This window comes from Triticum aestivum, chromosome 3B (genome assembly GCF_018294505.1).
Source record: "Triticum aestivum cultivar Chinese Spring chromosome 3B, IWGSC CS RefSeq v2.1, whole genome shotgun sequence".
NCBI classification, from domain to species: Eukaryota; Viridiplantae; Streptophyta; class Magnoliopsida; order Poales; family Poaceae; genus Triticum; species Triticum aestivum.
In genome coordinates, this window is record NC_057801.1 from 286213264 (window position 1) to 286228285 (window position 15022).

Below are 15022 nucleotides of genomic sequence, written 5' to 3' on the forward strand. Positions count from 1 at the left end.
AGAAGGTGATTCTGCCGCACTCGAGTGGAGGGCGCATGACGGAGACGGCGGCGGCATGCTCAAAAGGTTCAGTGTCAAGAAGATGTGCACGAGCTTGCTGTATAATCAACATGAGCGAACCTATGTGAGTAAAAAAACATATTACAATATGATATTTCACAATAAAGGCGGAAGGTTCCAAGATATTTAACCAAAAATCGAATTGAACCCACGAGTAAAAGTAAACACTAGTTTCAGCAAAGTAGTGCCAGTCACATACACTAATACTCCATGAGCTACACGTCCACAAATCAATGATCAGGATGATAGAAGTGTATATAAGTGTTTACCTTCTGATGATCCTGTAGAAGCGATAGTGGCAGCTGTTTAGATTTCATTAACATACTGTAGTTATTTGTAAGCCTTGCCTGGAGTTCTTGCCTAAAATATTCAAGTTTTTTCTGATTGATAACTCGTGTATTTCCTGTGATAAACAAGAGGCAGAATAATACAATCAACATTCACTGTTACGCCACACCACCAGGCTTATAATGGAATAGATTCATATACAAAATTAATCGTCAATCATCTGCACTGCACATCCTATGACAGTATCAACGAATTCAATCCAGCATATATACATCATATCAAAGCTTGATTTAACAAACTATTATGTACACGATCTGATGCATCACCAACCAAGTTCACTATCTGTACTGTGTCTTAGCAATTACTTGAGCCAATCAGTACCCAGACAGACCCTAATAAGCAAAAGCACTTTAGGCATCGTATAATTCCGACAATACCAACTGGATACAAAAAATGAAACCATCACATCTTGTCTGCTTTCCTCATACATCTATCATCAAGCTCCCGACTGCTCCTAATAGTGTACGTATCTTAAGGGCATCGATCAGTGCACCACTAGAAAAATAAACAGAGAGGTAGGGGGATTTGCTGACCTAACCACCGGCAGTCAGGCTCGATGCGGTGTTGGGGAGCTCCTTGGACTAGAGGTCGTGCTTGACAATCTTACCGCCGCGTCTCCTCATCGGCCTCCCCCCGACGCCCGTGCTCGGTGGCGTCCTCCGGATCCGGGGCGACCTCGGCCGAGACCTTAGCCTTGTTCCCTCCGACGATGCCGGCCAGGCCGCGCTAGCAGGACATGAGCCAAGACGAGTGGCGCCATGGTGGAACCTAGGGGGGCGGGCGGATGGGCGGGAGGGGCTAGAGAAGGAGCGGCGGGTGGAGCGGGCACCGCAGTGGAGTTCTCGGGCGACTCCGCCATGGGAGGGTTTCTCGAGACACGGGGAGGTGGAGGGGGAGGAGAAGGAGAGGCGACGCGAATGGGGGAGAGAAAGGCGGAGGAGGGGTGAGAGGCGGAGGTGGCGGCGGCAAGGAGATCTAGGGGGCAGAGGACAGGGGTGGGAGTGGATCAGGGGTGGATAGTGCCGCACAGCGCAGTGGACACGCTCAGTAGTAGCGTGGGTGTATCACCTGCGCTATAGCTATTCATTTTTTTTTTTTAGGGAAAAGCCTTACGGCTAGCTTTATTAACTCTTAAATAATGCTTACATCATCCGCAAGTAAATTCAAAATAAAATTAGGTGGGACGTCCAACCACAAGGACGGTGGATCATCCCGACCATACTGAGCTAGCCTATGAGCTATCATATTTGATTCTCTGCTACAAAATTCAAAAAGGACCTTCCCGAAATCTGCGCATATTTGCCGACAGTCGTCTAGTATGGGACCAGCCACCATAGAATGTCCATTATTGTTTGTCATTGCATTCACCACTGTGATGTTATCCGCTCGGGGGACGATGGAATTACCTCCCATTGATCGAGCAAGCTTCAAGCCCTCAAGGAGAGCTGCCGCCTCCGCTGATTCAACGTCAGATACATGCTCCAGCTTCGCCGTGGAGGCCGCAATGAAGTAACCAGCGCCATCTCGGATAACTGCACCACAAGATCCAGAATAATTATCTTCTATGAAGGACGCATCCGTGTTCAGAACTAGTTGGCCAGATGAAGGTCGCTTCCAGATGTTCATCCTTGGAGCGACTGCCCTTTGCGTTGCTGCACGGACAACGTTTAAAGCGACAGCTCGTATCGCTTGTGCTGATCGTTCTGTGTTCTGCACCTCTTCTCCCTTCTCCACTTGCCTCCTCTGCCACCAAATATACCAAGCGGTCACCGCAATCATCTCTGGTAGTTCAACAACATCATAATAACTCCATTGGTTTGTTGAATCACACAGCAGAAAATCCAATATCTCCGCTCCCGATCTGCCCGGCACGGTTGCTGTCCTTATTATTGCATGAAGGTCAAGCCGTGACCAGATCGTCCGGGCTCTGGAGCAACCAAAGATTGCATGTGCCACATCCTCCGCATGTATCTTACAGACTGGGCATTGAGCAGATGTAGAGATGTGCCGATCAGCCAGTACTCCAAAGCATGGGATAGCATTGTATAGTACCCGCCATAAGAAAAATTTCACCTTACTTGGCACTTTTAGATTCCAAAGTTTCCTCCAAACAGGATGGTAACCAGAAGCACTTGTGAGAGAGCTAGGATTGTTGCTTCCATACGAGTCCTCCCACTGCTTGTAGTACGCCGAGCGTACACTGAAAATGCCCGACCTTGTCAAATGCCATGCTACATAGTCCTCCGTATCTTCCTGGTGCAAAGGGATCTGTAAGATCCGATCAGCGTCAATGGGCCAAAAATTATCTTTGATAAGCTGTTCATCCCACTCCCCAGAGGCTGGGTCGATAAGTTCATTAACTCGAGTTAAAACTCTGTTTCCTCGGGGCATCACAATTTTCCTTGATGAGCTGTTGGGAATCCAGCAATCTTCCCAAATATTCAACTTCAAGCCGTTACCAACCCTCCATATACACCCTTTCTTGAAAGTTTGGGCTCCTGCCCATATGCTTTGCCACACAAATGAGGCTCCCTTCTTGAGCTCACAATTCAGCAATTCTCCCGTTGGGTAGTATTTTGAATGGAGGACCCTTGCGCACAGTGAGTCATGGTGCTCAATAAGCCTCCAAACCTGTTTAGCTAGGAGTGCCAAATTAAAGCTATGAACGTCACGAAAGCCCATGCCCCCTCTATCCTATAGCTATTCATTTAGTAGTAGCGTAGGATTTACAACCCGTGCTACTAATATTTTTTCATCTAATGGTGTGGTGTGGCATAGTTACTAGTAGCGTGTCCAAAAGAAACCAACGCTGCTGCTAAGCCGTACCAGTAGCGCGCTTTGTACCCAGCGCTACTAGTAATTACCAGTAGCGCGGGGACACAAACAAACGCTACTGGTAAACTTCTATGTATAAGCATTTTCCTAGTAGTGATCTCATCTTGTCTTTGCTTCCCGCTCCTGACATAGTGCTCAGACATTTTCCATTGATGGTCAGGCTAACGTTGGTGGCGAAGAGGAAGAAGGAGGAGGCCAGGGCCTCCAAGGCCAAGCAGCCTGCCTCGACCATGGCGTCCCCGGCACAAAAAGAAGGGGCTGCCTCGCGTCCTCCTTCGACAGGGTTAGCCTGTCGAGGCTCGGGGGACCAAGCTCCGGAGGAGACAGTCTCCACGGTCAAGCTAGCTCCAGAGGTGCCCATCTCCAGTGCACCCGCTGGGGGTCCGAGGGCTCAGGAGCCCCCTGCCGTCCTTGTCGTTGTTGCTCCACCAGCCGCAGCGGTGCCTCCTACTCACCATGTCGTCATGTCAGCAGGCCATGGTTCCTCCGCCATGCCCAATGCTTTGGAGGATGCCTTCGCAGCGCTGGACCGGCTCCAAGCTGACCTTCAGGGTGTCAACCGGCGCATGGCAGCAGGGCGTCTGGGGCTGGTCTCGGGGTGGCTTCAGGACGACTCGACCGTCAAGGCTGCCTGGAGCCAGGCTGAGGCCGCCGTCGAGGAGGGGAGGAAGGTGGCCAACATGGTCGCGGCTGCTCGTGATGCGGCGCTAAAGGACGCAGCGACTACCAAGGAATGCTACCGCACGACAGAAGCCGAGCTCAAGGCCCTCCGCAACGGGCAGGCCTCCTGTGCCCGTCAGCTCGAGGAACAAGAAGAGGAGATGAAGACCAGGAGACCGCGCTCACCGACCGCGGCGCCGAGCTGGAGCAGGCAGCCCAGGAACAGGCCATGGAGCGTAGTCACCTGGAGAAGCTGAAGGAAGAGGTGGAGGCGGCCTACGTGTCCCACGCCGAGCTCGTCTCCAAGGATAAGGCTCGGCTGGAGGCTAGGGAGAAGCTCCTTGCCGCGGTAGAAAAGCCAGTCGCTGTGGGGCATGACGCATTCGTCTCCCTCGAGCTGTGGTCCCGCAAGGCCCTGCAGGACCTTTACGGGGAGGGGTATGAGAAGCCGCTGGTGGCACCTAAGGAAGGCCCCGCCAGGCTGCTCCCTAAGCTCGCTACGGCGCTCGAGGGCATCATCATCGGAGTGGGCCCCATGATGGAGGGAGAGGCTCACGTGCTCTTTACCTCGGCCACGATGCGCATCTTCAGCCACCTCCATCTTTGGGACCCCAGCTTCAACCTTGGTGCGTTACTCGAACCCGTGGATCCTGAGCGCCACAATGTTGTTGCCGAGGCCGTGAAGGAGCAGGTGGAGGTCTTGTTGCGGAAGTTCCTCTACGTCAACCCGGTAGCCGCGGCTGACAAGGACGGCGGCGACATTACCGATGACGGGCCTCTCCAGGTGGGTGACGGTGGTGTCCAAGGCTAAGGGAAAGCTTGAAGGTGGCGCTTCCCCCTGTTTTAGTCCTGCAACATTTATCGTGCCTCTTGGAGGCATAAGAACTTATGCTTTAAACTTGAAGAGATGGTATGTTTTGTAATAATTTGCTAGGATTTCGTGATTTCTTATCCGTTTGCTTTAGTGTTCCGTGTTGACAGGGCCCGGACCCTCGCAAAGCTCGGCCGCCGTTCGGTCGTCCGGATCACCAGGACGAGACCAAGGGGTGAGGGGCTACGTGACCTGTGAGGCTCCTGAGTCGCGATGCTCAGGAGTCTCCCTTGACGTATGAACAACCCTCGGGAAGGAGATGTGAGTGTAGGTTTTAGCGTTCTGCATTGGAAAGTGTTGGCGTTCTGGGAACGGGGGTCCCCAGACTTGCCTGCCTGCGGCCTGCGGCGTGGCTCAAGGGGTGGCCCAGCACGGCCCATCTTCATCAGCACGAGCTCAAGACCCTCGCGAGGGGCCAAGCCTCGCGGGGTGGACGATAGGGAGCCTCCTCAAGCACGGCCTCGTCAGGCTGGCTCGCGAGGAGGCAGAGAGATCAAGGCGGGGTACCTCACGAGGTGCCCGTGACGGAAGCCATGACGACCAAGGGCGCCAGGCGGGCGCCAGCCCGCGCAGTGTCCTCCCTTTCCTCTTTGGTGCAAAGGGAGCAAGCGCAGGCGAGAGCATTAAGCAAAGGCATCAATTTCGGTGCAACAAGATCAAGACCAGTAGAACGGCAGGATGGAGGTCATCGTGGAGCCCAAGCCGGCGTCACCACCAGAGCCTTTAGCAGGCGAGGACCAACTTTAGTCAGGATAAGTGTACTAGATGTTCCCCTTCAAAATGGCCAATTGTTGGCGCCCTTCCCGCTCAATATTTGGGAAGAGGCCCAGGGCCTTTGCCTATAAATAGGACTAGCCACCACAAGGTAGAGGCATCCAATAATCACCAGGAAATCGATCCAGAGACGACTGAACTCCCCCTAGAAGTTCATCGCACCAGCCAAGAACAGACCCTCGCGAGGCTGTTCTTCCTTGTATTGTTCATCGTCAGCCCAAGAGGCAATCCACCACACCACACACTGGAGTAGGGTATTGCACCACAATGGTGGCCTGAACCAGTATAAACTCTGTGTCTCTTGTGTTGTTCCTTTGATTGCTTAGATCATAGTGAGGCGGTGAGGTGCAGGTAGGCACAGGGCGAAATCTCCGCGCGCATCCCAGTGTTCGAATCTAGAGGGTCTGCCGGAACCCGAAATCCGACATTTGGTGCACCAGGTATGGGTGCGCCGGAATTCGTCTTCCGCCGCCATGTTCTTCACCGACCATCGCGTCCATGTCAGATGCTCGTCGGGCCCGCGCCGAGGGCCGAGCCGCTCTCGCTTCCCGCGTCGCCTAGACGGCCCCCGTCGGCGGCCACCCCCGCCGTTCCCCGTCGCCTGCCGTCAACGCTGCCACTGGCCTGGCGGGGAACGAGCAGCAAGCATCGTCCCAGCATCCATCCATGAGGCGAGACGGCCGCACTGCTACCCCCTCGCTCGCCCCGGCTGGTTCTTCGTCCCGCGCGCCCCGCACGGCCATGGAGGCTCGAGCTACGCTCATCGCGGCAAACGAGCTCCTGTGCTACCGCCCAGTCGACAACGTCTACGAAGAGTGGCTCGACCGCGTCGCCGAGCTCGTCCGCGCCGCCCTTCTCGCTGCACCGCGCCCCGCCCTGCGCGGGCAATGAAGCTTCGGGGGCGCCTCAGCCGCCTCCCCCTCAAGAAGGCGCCCTGGCCCCAAGGCGCGTGGCCCATGGGCGGAACCGCTCTGTCTGGCGCCAGCGCAATAAGAGCGGAGCTGCCAAGAGGTTCCTCGCCCCCAAGAAGCTGCCCGAGTGCTCCCTGTTCCGGTCTGTCGCGACCATGCTCCTGTTCCAGCGCGCCAAGACCCCGCGCTGCTCCCAGCTGCAGCGCATGGGGGCCCGCAGGACCAAGCTCCTCGTCACCAGAGGCCTCCCGTGGCCACAGCAGGCTGCCGCGCCTTCACCATCGAGCTGCGCAGCGTCGCGTGGCCCTGCAAGTTCAAGCCAGACTTGCCTCCTCGCTACGACAGCACGGCCGACCCTGCGGAGTTCCTCCAGCTCTACGAGCTGGGCATCGAAGCCGCCAACGGGGATGAGAAGGTCATGGCGAACTGGTTTCCCATGGCACTCAAGGACGGGGCCCGCACCTGGCTCCTGAACTTGGCTCCTGGCACGATCTCCTCCTGGGACGAGATGCGCACCCGTTTCATCGCCAACTTCCAAGGTACTCGTGACCGGCCACCTGCCATGAGCGACATGCGCCGCATCAAGCAGCAACCAGGGGAGACCCTGCAGAAGTACATCCAGCGCTTCAACAACGCACGTCTTAAGATTCCCAAGGTGACCGAGGAGGCCATCATCTCAGCCTTCTCCGACGGCGTGCGCGACGTCAAGATGAAGGAGGAGTTGGCGATGCATGAAGATCTATGCACTTCCTGGGAGCTGTTCAACTTGGCAACCAAGTGCGCCAGGGCTGAGGAAGGGCGCCTTTCCCTCCTCGAGCTGCCAGCCGCAGACCAGAAGAGAAGAAATCCAAGGCCAACGACGTGAAGCACAAGGGGGCTGCCGTGCTCGCGGCAGAACCAGACACCAAGCGGGGCAGAGATCAGCCTGAGTCTTTCAAGGGCAGCCGGTACTGTGTGTACCATGACCTCCACACCCACAACACCAACGAATGCCAAGAGCTCCGAGCCGTGCAAAAAGTAAGGATCGGCCGACGCCCCGACCGCAACGATCATGGCTATGGCCGAGGAGGAGGAAGGAACGCAGGACGCTGGGAGACTGGAGGGATCAGCCTCGTGAGGATTGTCCGCAAGGAAACGCAGGCCTCCCTCCACTGCCGCCGCAGCCAAGGAGAAACGAGGACCATCATCAGGACGAGGGGGCTGGGGGCTTCCAGGAGCCGCGCGCGATCGCCTGCATCTTGGGCGGAGCTCAAGCCCCAGCCTCTCAACGCATCTTCAAGCAGTTCGCCCGCGAAGTGAATGCAGTCCTCCCCAAGCTTGAAGCCACGCGCCCCCTCAGGTGGTCGGCGTACGCCATCACGTTCAGCTCAGCGGATCAGCTCAAGTGCGTGGCCACAGCCGGAGTCCTCCCAATGCTTTGCTCCCTAGTCATCAGCAACATGCAAGTCACCAGGACCTCATCGATGGCGGGGCAGGGCTCAACGTCCTGTCCGTAGAGACATTCAACAATCTCCAAGTGCCTTACAATCAGCTTCAGCCAACCAAGCCTTTCTCCGGAGTCACCGACGGCTCCACGGTGCCGATTGGGCAGGTCCGCCTCCCTGTCACCTTCGGGGCATGCAACAACTACCGCATTGACCTCATCGACTTCGACGTCGCCCACATTCGCCTGCCATACAACGCCATCCTCGGGTACCCAGCTCTTGCCAAGTTCATGGCCGTGACTCATCACGGCTACAACGTCCTCAAGATGCCAGGAAGTGGCGGAGTCATCACGGTGCCCTGTGAAGAAAGAGATGCAGTGTGCTCCCTAGAACGAGCTTTTCAGTCCGCATCACTTGAAGACCCAGATCGCGGGAGCGGGAGGCTCCCTGAGACCGCCCCCAAGAAGAAGAAGACATCACCAGGCCCGACCCCTCAGGAGGCAGGCCCCTCACGGTCTGCGCCTGCTCAGGGGGCACCTCCTTCTGTCGCATAGGGAGGCGTGCCCGGCGCCCTCCTCAAGCAAGGCTCGGGGGCTCCCTCCTGGAGGGCCACCGACCTTGCTAAGGTCACGAGGGAGGCGCTTGGGCACCACTTGGAGGCGTGTTTCAAAACATGTTTCCCTCAGGAAGGAGCAAAGCAAGGAGGGCCAAACCCTCAGAAGTTCGTCAGTCAGGTCACGCAGGCAAGGTTGTCAGAATCGCGATTTTGTTATACGATTCTACGACTTTACGACCCAAACTAACCCCTCTGATTCTACGATTTTACTTCATAGAATTTACGTTTCTACGATCCTAATAGTGAAGATTCTATGATTTGCGATCCTACCACCGGAGCTCCGATCCGATTCAAAATCACGATTCTGACAACCTTGCACGCAGGAGCTGCAGGAGTCAAGAGTCATGGGTGGCAGCCGCCGCTTACCCGCCGCAGCTCCCCATCCAGGCGAGGATGGTGGGCTGCACGTCTGCATCGACATCCCAGGGCTCAACCGAGCCGCCTCTCAGGAGTGCTTCTGGCCCTCACGCGTGGGGCACTGCAAAGGCCCACCCCACAGCTATGTTCGCATGCCCTACGGCTTGCCGAACGCGGCTGCGGTGCGCCAGCGCCTCATGAGGAGCATCTTGGAGGCTCAGGAGGCCAGGCATTCCGCAGTCCTGGCGGAGATGGAGATCGTTCGCGAGGAGCCACCAGCGCCTCCGGAGCCTCCCAAGGCTCCTGGGCCTGGGGGCTCGTGAAGATCGGTTTCCGCGGCCCACTACGTCTGCTACTTCAACACCCCTTCGTCTTCAACGCTATCAGGTGACATCCTTCAAGTTTCGTTTCCAGCTGGGAGCGCCCTCAGGGCTTCATCATTCCCAGGCCGCGTGGGTTCGTCCCTGCGGCGTGTATCCCTTTTGTTCGTGTTTTTAGCTTACCTTGTTGGGGACGCCCCTCGGGCTGCATCATCCCCAAGTCGCTCGGGTCAGACCCAGCGGCGTGTACCCCTCTTGCATTTATTTTCGGGCCATGCATTCGACCCATCATGCTTGTTATTTGATGCCTGTCCGCGGCACCTCTTCTTCCTTCATGTCGGCCACTTGCACGTTAAAGGGGGGGTACCTGAGCATCGCGACTCAGGGCTCCTACTGGCTCTCCAGCCCTCACCCTCTGGCTTTGTCCACGGCATCGCGCCCTGGCAAACACGGCTGAGACTCGCTCGAGGGCCGGGACCCGAAGACATAGAGCGTCGACATCTAACCAAGCTTGCGCGTTAAAGGGGGGTACCTGAGCACCGTGACTCAGGGCTCGTACTGGCTCTCCAGCCCTCACCCTCTGGCTTTGTCCAGGCATCGCGCCCTGGCAAACCAGCGATGGCTGAGACTCGCTCGAGGGCCGGGACCCGAGGACCTAGAGCGTCAATTTGCAGGAACACATCACAAGTTAAGGCCCAGTGCCAGGCGCAACCCGCCTTGAGGTAGGGCCCCGTGAGTCCCGCGCTGGCTCACGGGTGCCCAGATATACCTCCTCATGCCCTACCGTGCCGGCCACGTGTCAGGGCGGGGCTGTACACGCCCCGGGGGCTCCTCTCGGAGGGGAGCCCCGTCCCACGCACCAGTGGAAGCACCATGCTCCGCGCTGACTGACGACACTGCCGAGGAGCGGCTATGCCCGTACACATACGGAAGAGCTATGCTCCGCGCTGGTGATAAACAACTAAGGGTGGCCCCCGGCCACATCAACCTCAGGGAGCCCAGAGCTCAGTGTGTGGTCTCATCACAACGCCTCCCCTCGGGAGTGCCGCACGAGGGGGCTGGGCACGGGGGCTGCGCCTGGGTCACGCCCAGACATACGCCACCCAGCCAGGCCCCTCGGGCCTGGTTCGTCGCGCGTCTCTCCCCGAGTAGAGCTAAGGTACGAGGGCCATTTGAGCGTCAAGGGGGACTCCTGAGCATCGGACTCAGGAGCCTAACTGGTCACGTAGCCCCTCACTCCTTAGTTTCGAAAGGCTAACGGCGGTTGAGGTATGCGCGGGGTCGGGCTCTGCAGACGTAGAATGGTAGATTCACCCGCACATCTCACCTTCCTACTTGCTGTTCGTGCGCCAAGAGGGACTCCTGAGCATCGCGACTCAGGAGCCTAACTTGTCACGTAGCCCCTCACTCCTTGGTCCAGTCCTGGTTTCCGGTCGGGGCTAACGGCGGCTGAGGTATGCGCGGGGCCGGGCTCTGCCGGCGTAGAACATAAGCAAGTAGGAAGAGAGCAAATTTCAAGGAATTCAAAAGCAAATATTACGGTCCATAACTGTTATCACGACACCAAACACAAGTTTAAACGCCTCCCCGAGGCATGATGCATGTTGCAGAAGCTGAAAGCAGGACAGGAGCCACGACGGAGTCATTTGTTGGCGGCGGAGCTGCGCGGAGCGGGTTCGCCTCGTGGAGCCGCAGGACGGGCAGCGCCTCGCTTCGGCTTGGTGCTGAAGGCCCAGAACTTCGACAGCAGGGCCTCCGCACGACCCTTCACGGCCTCAGCAGCGGCAGCGGCAAGCTCGCCGCTCGCTGGCTCCAGCAGGCTATCGAGGTCGACGTTGGGATCGCGAAGGTAGACGTGGGTAAGGACCTGCGTCAGCGCTGCAGAAGACAGGACACGCGCCTCGGCCTCAGCCGTAGGGCCAAGGCCAAGGGTGACATCTTCAAGAGCACGGACCAGGAAGGGGAGCAGCTTGGCGGGGCTGTCCTTGGCGCTGGCCAGCGGGCTTTCCAGGCCGCTGTCGTAAAGCGACTTCAGCAAGCCGCGAGCCTTCACCTCCATCTCCGTGAAGGCCTCGCGGTCCTTGGCAAGGACCCGCGCCTTGCCGTCCAGCTCGACCTTCCACGCCTCCAACTCCTGCTCCAGTGCGCCCAGGCGGTCATGGCGCTTGTTAAGCTTGGCGTCTCGGTCCTTGATGGCCGCCTCGCGAGCCTTCATGTCTTCTTCCTTCTCTTGGCGGATACGGACCTCCTCGGCAAGCTGGTCCCGAAGGCCCTGCAGTTCGCTCTCCAGTGCCTTGCAGTGACCTCGGGCATCAGCCGCCTCCCCCAAGGCGGTGTCGCGAGCGGCCTTCGCCCCAAGGACTGCCTGCTTCTCCTCGTCGCAGGCTGCCGAGGCCTGAACCAGCGCCGCTCGAATCGAAGCGTCAGAGTGAATCCAGCCAGAAGCCAGCTCCAAGCGCCCGACCACCAAGCGAGGGTCGGCGCCCAGAAGATCTTGCTGCAGCCGGTCCAGTTTGGCAGCAGCGCGATCCAGGACAGTGGAAGGAGTCGGAGAGACAGCGGTTGGTGGAGTAGGAGGAGAGGACGGCAGCGTAACCACAGCATCCTGAGGCAGGACCTGCTGCACCCCAACAGCTGTGGCGATGGCATCAGGCAAGGATACCTCAGGAGTCGCTCGGGCCATGGGGGCTGAGGTCGCCCCAGCCAGCTCCACCAGGCCTCGTGAGGACGACCGGGTAGGAGAGGCCCGTGCCTTGCAGCTACCTTCTTTCGTGGGCAGAGGCGCTGCCCCGGACGGAACCTCAGGAGCCCCCTTCAGTTTCTTCGCCGCAGGCCCCAGCCTAGCCAAGAGATACAGACATCAAGCCTCAACGACAAAGCAAGGAATAAAACAGGAATCAAGCACTTACTGGTCGCCGCTCGCGAGCTCGAGCAACCTCCGGCCGTACTTGAAGCCCGAGAGGCGGCTGCTGGGATCAGCCTCGAGAGGCTCGGAAGCAGGAGGCACGTCTGCGGATCGCCTCGGAGCCGGGGCAGACCCGAGGGGGACCAGCCCAGTCATGTCCTTCTTCCAGATCGGGGGCAAGCTCTCGCCGCCTCGCTCGCCGTCATCCTCGTCGTCGCTCGGCGGGAGGCGGAGAGTGTGGGACCTACGCCGGGGGAGGGGCGCTCTCAACTCCCCATCGGTAGCCTCGGAGTCAGGCCCTCCTTCTCGCTCCTCTTCTTCCTCCCCTTGCTGGAGTCGCCGAAGGACACGTTCACCAGGGCCGCCGGGTCCTCGGGAACCTCCGTTGGCACGGGCCCGTCCCCATTGAAGATGGGCATGGAGTCCACCACCTTCTCCCAATCATCTCGAAGAAACAGGGGTACAGGGGCGCCCTCCAGCCTCGCCACGTCTCCTCCGACCAAAGATTGGAGGACCGTGGCCAGATCTTCGTCGGCCAAGACTGCAGGGCTCAGGCGGGGCCTCCACAGCGGAAGTGAGTACTTACAAAGTGGGGCCACCTGGTGCTCCAGGAACTCCCTCATGAGCGACGCACGAGTCAGCTTCGCCACCGCCATGTTGCCCGGCCTTAGATCTGCGTCCATCTTCTCCAACACCGGCTTCGCGCGGGGGTCCACGAGTTCCACGCGAGACCAATCATCGGAGCTCGTGGGCTGCTCCGTGGGCAGAATCAGCCGACGGTGGATGCGCCCAGCATCTACCATGACCCACTTGCTCCTGAAGCCCTCAATCCTCTTCCCGGGCTTCGAGATGGCGTTGGAGCCGCCATACGCGACAAAGCTCGCGCACGTGTAGATGGCACCACGAGAGGGCCGGAGGGAGAAGTAGTGGCGCAGCAAGGCCACTGAGGGCTGCACTCCGACGTGAGCCTCACAATAGTAGGTGAAGATCGCAAGAAGAACAAAGTTGGGGTGGAGATGCAGAGCTTGCAGGTCGTAATGGCGGAGGACAGAGAAGAAAAACTCAGAAAAGGGAGGCACCAGACCGGCAGCAATGGTGCTTACGAAGAGCGGATAGAAGGTGCTCCCTTGGGCCTCAGGAAGGGCGGAGCCGACCTTGAACACCTTCGCCCCGTCAATGCCTTGCGCCGCCACCATCCGGCGCACCCGGGCAAGTCTCGCCTCCGACACGTTCGGCGAGTCCAAGGCGGGTGAGTACCAAGCTTCGGCCGGGGTCTGGCGAGGCGCCATGTCTTGCTAGGGCGCGCGGTCAAAGTAGATCTGAAGATTTCGGAGGCAGAAAAGAAGGGCGCAAGAAAGGGGATCTAGGCAATGACCGGAGGAAGCAAGGGAAGCAAAGCCTAGGCAGATGCCGCTCTTTTGTCGATTCACGCAGTTGCTGAGGCACCCACGTCCAATCAACCGCCACGCGGCACCCGAGGCCGTAGGCTGTTAGGGCCCGCGGTGCTTCGCACTTGCCCCTTCGCTTCTCTGCTCAGTCAAGTCCAGGCGCGCCTTGGGCCCGGGGGCTACTGTCGGTGTTCTGGGAACGAGGGTCCCCAGACTTGCCTGCCTGCGGCCTACGGCGTGGCTCAAGGGGTGGCCTAGCACGGCCCATCTTCATCAGCACGAGCTCAAGACCCTCGTGAGGGGCCAAGCCTCGCGGGGTGGATGACAGGGAGCCTCCTTAGGCAAGGCCTCGTCAGGCTGGCTCGCGAGGAGGCGGAGAGATCAAGGCGGGGTACCTCACGAGGTGCCCGTGACGCAAGCCATGACGACCAAGGGCGCCAGGCGGGCGCCAGGCCGCGCAGTGTCCTCCCTTTCCTCTTTGGTGCAAAGGGAGCAAGCGCAGGCGAGAGCATCAAGCAAAGGCATCCATTTCGGTGCAACAAGACCAAGACCAGCAGAACGGCAGGATGGAGGTCATCGTGGAGCCCAAGCCGGCGTCACCACCAGAGCCTTTAGCAGGCGAGGACCAACTTTAGTCAGGATAAGTGTACTAGATGTTCCCCTTCAAAATGGCCAATTGTTGGCGCCCTTCCCACTCAATATTTGGGAAGAGGCCCAGGGCCTTTGCCTATAAATAGGACTAGCCACCACAAGGTAGAGGCATCCAATAATCACCAGGAAATCGATCCAGAGAGCGACTGAACTCCCCCTAGAAGTTCATCGCACCAGCCAAGAACAAACCCTCGCGAGGCTGTTCTTCCTTGTATTGTTGATCATCAGCCCAAGAGGCAATCCACCACACCACACACTAGAGTAGGGTATTACACCACAATGGTGGCCTGAACCAGTATAAAATCTGTGTCTCTTGTGTTGTTCCTTTGATTGCTTAGATCATAGCGAGGCGGTGAGGTGCAGGTAGGCAGAGGGCGAAATCTCCGCGCGCACCCCAGTGTTCGAATCTAGAGGGTCTGCCGGAACCCGAAATCCGACAGCAAGGCCCGGCCCTGCGCATACCTCAGCCGCTGTTGGGTCGTCCAGATCACCAGGACGAGACCAAGGGGTGAGGGGCTACGTGACCAATGAGGCTCCTGAGTCACGATGCTCAGCAGTCCCCCTTGACTCACGAACAACCCTCGGGAAGAAGATGCGAGTGTAGGTTTTAGCATTCTGCATCGGCAAGGCCCAGCCCCGCGCATACCTCAGTCGCCATTGGGTTGTATGGATCACCAGGACGAGACCAAGGGGTAAGGAGCTATGTGACCAGTGAGGCACCTAAGTCACGATGCTCAGGAGTCCCCCTTGATGTACGAACAAACCTCCATACCTTTCCTCACCGAGCTCTCACTCAGGAGGGGCGGGCAAAGACCATGTTCGAGGGACCTGGCGAGGTGGAGTACGCCAGGCGTGACCTGAGCGTAGCCCCCGTGCCCATCCCCCTCATGCAACTCTCCTAA

General features: G+C 58.4%; 1 long non-coding RNA gene across 2 annotated transcripts; it reads right to left on the reverse strand.

The window, feature by feature from the left end:
• On the reverse strand, window positions 1–1422 carry LOC123065357 (uncharacterized). Of its 2 annotated transcripts, none has more exons than XR_006430986.1 (3): window positions 942–1422; window positions 330–463; window positions 1–97 (listed from the first exon to the last, which is right to left on the reverse strand). It is a non-coding gene; the product is annotated as an uncharacterized lncRNA (long non-coding RNA). The 2 variants fall into 2 exon arrangements; XR_006430985.1 differs by having other exon boundaries at window positions 1–120.
• Window positions 1423–15022: the final 13600 nt, after the last annotated feature.